We start from the raw sequence: 6,642 nt of genomic DNA, 5'->3' as shown, positions 1-6,642 counted from the left end.
CTACTGCTGATACTACTAGCCTACTAATACTACCACTACTACTGTTACTACTACTACTGCTACTACTACTGCTGCTACTACTAGCCTACTACTACTACTACTACTACTACTAGCCTACTACTACTACTACTACTACTACTACTACTGCTGCTGCTGCTGCTGCTACTAGCCTACTACTGCTGCTACTATTGCTACTACTACTACTACTACTACTACTACTACTACTACTAGCCTACTACTACTACTGCTACTACTGCTGCTGCTACTACTAGCCTACTACTACTACTGCTGCTGCTGCTGCTACTAGCCTACTACTGCTGGTACTATTGCCACTACTACTACTAGCCTACTACTACTACTACTGCTACTACTACTGCTGCTACTACTAGCCTACTAATACTACCACTACTACTGTTACTACTACTACTGCTACTACTACTGCTGCTACTACTAGCCTACTACTACTACCACTGCTACTACTACTACTGATATTACTACTACTACTACTACTACTACTACTACTACTAGCCTACTACTACTACTGCTGCTGCTACTACTAGCCTACTACTACTACCACTGCTACTACTACTACTACTATTGCTACTACTAGCCTACTACTACTACTGCTGCTACTACTACTAGCCTACTACTACTACTACTGCTACTACTACTGTTGCTACTACTAGCCTACTACTACTACTACTACTACTGCTACTGCTGCTACTACTAGCCTACTACTACTACTACTACTACTGCTACTGCTGCTACTACTAGTCTACTACTACTACTATTACTACTACTATTACTACTACTACTACTGCTGCTACTACTAGCCTACTACTACTACTGCTGCTACTACTACTACTACTGTTGCTACTACTAGCCTACTACTACTACTATTACTACTACTTAGTAGTAGTAGTAGTAGTACAGAAATCACTTCTGACAAGGGCAGATCTTTGGCCAACCCAAAATAAATCCAGAAAAAAAGAAAACAATTTCGTGTCTGAAGTACTTCGGTGTGTCACATATATTACGGAATAAATATATTGTGATTAAGCAGTTTGAGAGTGCACGAACGATTGGTGTGAAAAATGTAATTATTCGTAGATTTTAATTAAAGAAAATAATGGAAATGAACGATTTAACAGGTAACTGAATAAATGAATAGTAAATAATTTATGTTTATTTTTATCGATGATAATGACGACAGCAGCTGGACGACAAATTGGAATCCAGCAACATGCCACATCCATAATGAAATAATACTGCTCTGCTCGTTGATTAATATTGCTTCGGAATTGACAGTTCAAGGCATTACTGTCAAATCGCAACGCAAACTGTATTAACATGTAGTTACGAGAATTCTGCTTAGTTTACACTACCAACAAACATGTTAATGCCACTGTCATGATTGTCACACCTCCGCGCCGGCAGCAAAAACTTTCATTTCGAGTTCTATTGTATTGCACTGTATTGTATTGTATTGGTTTCTGTTTTAAAGATGTCATCTTGGTAGCTCAGTTGGCAGAGCGATCGCAGACCCGAGTTCAAATCCCTCCGTTGGCTGATTTGTATTTCTAGCGGGCATATCCAAAGTCGTGAAGGTTTTATTTCCGAGTTCCTCCTTTTGTCTAGTTAACACTCTAGATAACACTCCTTTCATATCATATTTGTTTCGAAAAATATGGTATCTCCTTTACATGCGAGGCGTCGAATCGGCCGTCCGCCACAATAGGTGGTATGAGGTTGTGGTGGTGGATTCTAGACTGCTCACAGATTTGTGTAAGAGGCACCGAAACCTCCTAGATTCTTGCTTGCCTGATACATGATGATATGACGACTGTATTAGTAGGAACCGTATTTTTCTGGTAACGGCGATATGTGCGAAATTTGCCACAATTGCTTTATTTTTCTAGATACCTAAAATACCATATCCAAGCAAGGAAAAAAACTCTCTAAATAAAGCGAAATTTGGATCATTATGACTTCTAATGAAGCATCTTTGTTCGTATTTGCTAAACATTTTAAAGCACTACAGATAACAGTCTCCAATTTAAACTCACTACAAATATCTTATAAATGAGATTATTGTCTTCAAACTCACAGATAACACACATCAGATGCTCTTCTTTCTCACTGTTATCAGCTTGCATTATTTACCGCTGATAGCGCCACATACAAACATTGTTGCCACTAATTATTGATTTACCCATGTATTTACTTGCAATTTTCCCACTCAAACACCCGGTTTTCCAAGCGAGTTCCATGGTGGCAATGTCATGTTGTGATGTCATTGTTATATTATGACGTCATCATTTTATTTTTGTAATGCGATTTAATGCATCGGACTCATAATATAATATTTCCTATTTCTACTGCTATGAAGGAATAATATTTTGTCGTTTCTAGTACAATAGAAGTAGAGACAACAACTAAATAGATAAACTCACCTCAAAAGTCTACTTATTATCAACTGACTGGTCAATTCATTTCTATCAACCTGTTCTTACAGATCTCTCTCTTGTATTTCTTTAACTACTTTATTTTTAATTATTTTAGTTGTTTTCTCTTGACCTTGAGCATCAGTAAAACTCACAACTGTACTTTTCTCCAACCAGGAGATCAACCGTGAAAAGAATATGCTTACTATTGCGTCATCTGTTGGAGCGAAGAAGATAGATAATATTATCGTTATAACATCAGTTTAAAAAACATGCGCTCTCTTGCATATGTTATTTCCTGTATGGAGGGATTAAAAGACCAGGAAATTAACTGTGATCTAATTTTGTAATTAGGGTAGTATAAGTATGTGTGCATTTTATCGTTTGTGCTTTGAGAGATAGCCAATGGAGATGCGTCTACCCACATGTGTGACCTCATGACATCTTATGACATCAACATTCATTCACATCATCACCCCACTACGTCTCATTCCCCTGAGACTTTCGAGTGGTTGGAGAACAGTATAATAATGATAGCAATTTTCTTTGTTTTAGGTGAGTGTGCAACATTCACATTCAATGGGAAGAAGAGTAATTCAGTTTAACGTATCAGGTCAGTCATAAATACAGTTCTATATAATGTAGAGAGTTCTATAACATGTCATAACGTGTTAGATGTATGGTGGTTCCAAAGTCACGTGACGCATTGGCAACCAATCACATTCACGCTGAAAGACAAAGATGAAACAGCAGACAATCGATGTAACCATGGATATCCGTTTGATTAACGTGTTTACGTGTTACATGAGGAGCAGGTGTAAAGTTCAGACAGCAGAAATAAAAATTAATGCTTGTGAAGAGTGATGATTCTTTTGTTTACAGACTACAAAATAAATAAGGAAATGTTATACAGAACTCTAAGTTGAACCGAATAAAATTCATTATAGTAAAATATCGAATGAATTGGTAAATGAACGTTGGAGGGATGAAACAAAATAGAACTTTAATATAAATTCTGAAGTATCAGTTAGGATGTAAGACTGTTAAGGAGGTTAGACTCGTTTGTTGATACATTTTCTCAGCATTTAATGAGAAGGAACCTACAAATTATATAAGATGTTCCAATAGTACGTAATCTTTTTCTAAATTTTATTGTAGCAATTTTTTTAAATTACTGAAATTTCACTGAAAGACAAAACATTTTTCTCACTTTAAAAATAAATGAAAGGTTCATTTTCACGAAATTCTCGAAACTTGCTCTTGCAACATGACAATACTTTCTTTTTTTATTTTAGTTATTTAACGACGCTGTCTCAACTGCTAGATTATTTAGCGTCGACGGAATTGGTGATAGCAAGATGGTATTTGGCGAGATGAGAACCTGACATTTGCTTTACAAATCAGGAAAATCTTATAAATCCAAACAGATAATTAACTCACACTGAAATCGAATCCAGGAGGCAAACGCGCTAACGCCTGAGTTCGCCATTGATTGTTTTTATTGAAGGATTAAAAATGCAATAGTAGGTAGATTTTATTGTGTCATCTAAACTGTACCATTTCAATAAGCTTTGTTAAGTATTACCACTAAAATATCTTATTTATTTCTAAGAAATAACATTCAAAGAAAAGCAATTATATTTAGTATTAAATGTTATATAAAAGTCCGCTCAGGGTAGAAATAAATAAAATAGATGTGACTGCAAGTACTGGCTATGTTGAAGTTTCCATGGACCTGGTGATAAGTCCGAAGGCTAGGCGAATGTCCGAATTCCCCAGACATCATGGCGTAAATGCCAAGAATAGTCAGCTTTAGTGATGTTAGGCAGTTTGATGCTGATACCGCAGAAGAAGTCGCGCTCATAAATCGCTGTGAGGGTCTGCGACGGCCTCTAATAATGGCGCCTCTTTTATGTGCCTCTGGGGGTACGTAGAGTCCACGTGGACAGGGCTCCACTTCTTTCCCCATCCACTGAAATTACGTCAACTGGGCCTGGTATGTACGGATCAAGGATGGCACAGCCGAAACTGACAAACCCAATTGTACCGTTTTATAAAACCACTTCCACCCGAAATGACCCCATTTCGTCTTTGAAATTTTGCAGCAATTTAGTTCTTCCCATTGCCCTCAGTGAATCATTAGATGCAATCAATAAATTATTTGTTTACGGCCATACCATGTTGAAAATACCGGTTCTTGTCCGATCACCGAAGTCAAGCAACATTGGGCGTGGTCAGTATTTGGATGGGTGACCGCTTGGGAACACCACGTGCCGTTGGCGAAATTTTTGTCAGTGAAATGTGTTATAGAGTGTCAGTGAAATGTGTCCTAAAGTGTCAGTGAAATGCGTCATAGTGCCACTACAGTGAGTGAGATGAGAGTAAAGTGAAAGACTATTGAAACTTATGTAGGGCCTATACATATGTAAGTTATATTGTAAAAATTAGGTATTTTAGTTATGTTTTATTATTAATTGTGAATATTGTGTGAAATTGTATTGTGTATTCTTATTGTATTGTGTATTGTATAATTGTATTGTGTATTGTAAATTTTATTGTGTATTTTTTATGATTTTATTGTGTATTGTTTATGATTTTATTGTGTATTGTTTATCATTTTATTTTGTATTGTTTATATTATGTATATCACTGCCACTGGGTGCTTGCCCACTTGCAGTGTAAATAAATACATACATAATTTTGTAAGACTTTTTATGCGTAACGTTAAATGAAAATTGGGTTTATGTTTATATGAATTTTTCGCTGGGAATAGATCATAGTACGATCCCATAATTCACCTGTTCTTCAATACCAAAGAAGATTAGGATGTTCCTCCTTTCCTCTTCTTCTAAATATTTCACCTTCTTTATTTTATGTTTTCCTTTTGTAGATCCTCCAGTTTTGTATAGATAACATCGATGGTCTCCCTTAGATTTGCGGTATCCATTCTCAACAGATCCTTCACCTCACTTATTATTCACTATAAAACGGCATCCGTTCACTACTGCACTTTGCTAAGTTGGGCAAATCGTAATATACCGAACGTAGAAGCTCCGCCCACGACCCCTTTCATTTTTCCCCTACTAGCTCATCAGACACTCTACATGATAGGCGAGTGTTGTGTCGAATGCACTTTTCATGTGAGTGGGGATAACTTCCCCTACTGGCGTTCGCTATATTGCGATTTATCCGCTAAGTTAGCAGACTCGCGGTCAATCACGTCTTACACGGCTGTTTGCTCATTGAGAAGTGAAATAAAAATAAGAAATAAAAGTCCTATAAACATGTCTCCTAAAATTAATATTTTCTGAGTAATGAGCAAATTTTGCCATTACTGTAAGAACAGCACGTCTTCTACTGCGAGCTCTTTGGCAAGAAACAAATGAGAAAACAGAATGTAACCGTTTGTCGCTAGTAGCCTAGATCATATATGTAACAGATAACTCATCGCTATGTTAAAATCGGCAACACTTTGAAGAGAACAACCGCGAAGATCGCCACCCGTCCGCCGTAAACGAACACGAGATGGCAGTATAGTCGCTAATGCAATTCAAATGGGAATTATGACGTGACTCCTTATGTAGCAACTAGATGGCAGCGTAGTAAACCTGATAAAAGTTTAAAGAAACAAATATCAAGAGTCCTTCAATAACTGTCTATTAAAAATTACAAAATATTACATAGGTTGCAGGAACATATTCTGACTAGCGCTTTCGCTATAATAATAGCATCCTCAGGTCAGACTTTTGCGATGTTATGCTTTTCATATAAAGACATGGATAGACTAGTAACGTCGAAAAATGTTAAAGTACATGACGTAAAAATATAAAAATATGAAAAATACAATGATAAGAGAAATAAAAAAGACTTATGAACAGTCTGAATATATATATATATATATATATATATATATATATATATATATATATATATATATATATATATATATATGGTAGAAAAACCTTCATGAGGTCTCAAAAAATACATAAAAATATTTGACATGTGTGCAGGTGATAGATCACAATTTGGTAAAAAATATGCAGCTTAAAATAGCGACACAGACAATAAAAAGAATAAATTAAAATATTGCTTTGGATCAGTCACCACGACGTAGCAGTACATTGTAAAATCTGCAAAAATCAATAATAAGTATTTAGTAAGGGATCAGTGTAGGACCAGAAAAAGAAGTGAATTGACG

General features: G+C 36.1%; 1 non-coding gene across 1 annotated transcript; it reads left to right on the top strand.

Annotated features, from left to right (window-relative positions):
* The first annotated feature begins 4,607 nt into the window (after window positions 1-4,607).
* Window positions 4,608-4,726, top strand: LOC138715829 (5S ribosomal RNA). Its single transcript, XR_011336577.1, has one exon. It is a non-coding gene; the product is annotated as a 5S ribosomal RNA (ribosomal RNA).
* The last annotated feature ends 1,916 nt before the right edge of the window (window positions 4,727-6,642 follow it).

The sequence above is a fragment of the Periplaneta americana genome, chromosome 15, assembly GCF_040183065.1.
Source record: "Periplaneta americana isolate PAMFEO1 chromosome 15, P.americana_PAMFEO1_priV1, whole genome shotgun sequence".
In the NCBI taxonomy this organism is placed as follows: domain Eukaryota; kingdom Metazoa; phylum Arthropoda; class Insecta; order Blattodea; family Blattidae; genus Periplaneta; species Periplaneta americana.
This window is presented reverse-complemented; position numbering and strand designations above follow the sequence as displayed.